Here is a 997-nt window from a genome sequence, read left to right on the forward strand (position 1 = left end):
GCCTGTTTCCGATTCTGTGTCTCCCTCTCTCTCTGCCCCTCCCCCGTTCATGCTCTGTCTCTCTCTGTCCCAAAAATAATAAATAAAAAACGTTGGAAAAAAAAAAAAAATTTAAAAAAAAAAAAAAAAAATCTAAATCTTTGGGAAAAACAAAATTATCTTCTCTTGACACAACCTGGAAGGCTTGCTCTTGGATGAAGTTATTTATTACTCTCCTACACAGTACCAGGTATGCAAGATCAAGGAGGCTTCGTTTCTGCTCTTCCATCTGGACCATCCAAAGGTGATGAGATGTAGAAAGAGAATCAAATGTGGGATTAGGCCTGGGGTAAGATTTGGCTTCACCACTATAGGGCTGTTGTCTAATGTCTTTTGGCCTGTTTCATCACTTGTAAAATGGGCACAACATGTACCTCCATGAAATGTTGAGTTGCATGGCATAACATACTTGAAACAGCTTTTTAAAAAGCGCAAGATTGGGGCGCCTGGGTGGCTTGGTCGGTTGAGCGTCTGACTTCAGCTCAGGTCATGATCTCATACTCCGTGGGTTCGAGCCCCGCATCGGGCTCTGTGCTGACAGCTCAGAGCCTGGAGCCTGTTTCAGATTCTGTGTCTCCCTCTCTCTCTGCCCCTCCCCTGTTCATGCTCTGTCTCTCTCCATCTCAAAAATAAATAAACGTTAAAAAAAAAAAAAATTTAAAAAAAAAAAAAGCGCAAGATTTCCCTTCGGTGGGCATGTAGAATAAGGGAAGCTACAAATTAGTTTCACCCCAACAACTTGAACTTTCTTCCTCTCATGGTAATTTTGGGACCATGTCCTCAGGCCTCCTTTGCATATACCCTTCCATAGGCAAATGTAACAAAGACAACTAAAATTTAAGGCTGAAAAGTTATTAGCCATTACCAAACTTAACACATGCCTTGGAGAGCTTATACTGTCTCCATGGTGCAGACCCTGACAAGGAACAGTCCTAAAGAATCTCAAGCACACAAAGTG

The sequence above is a fragment of the Panthera leo genome, chromosome A1 (assembly GCF_018350215.1).
Source record: "Panthera leo isolate Ple1 chromosome A1, P.leo_Ple1_pat1.1, whole genome shotgun sequence".
Classification (NCBI taxonomy): Eukaryota; Metazoa; Chordata; class Mammalia; order Carnivora; family Felidae; genus Panthera; species Panthera leo.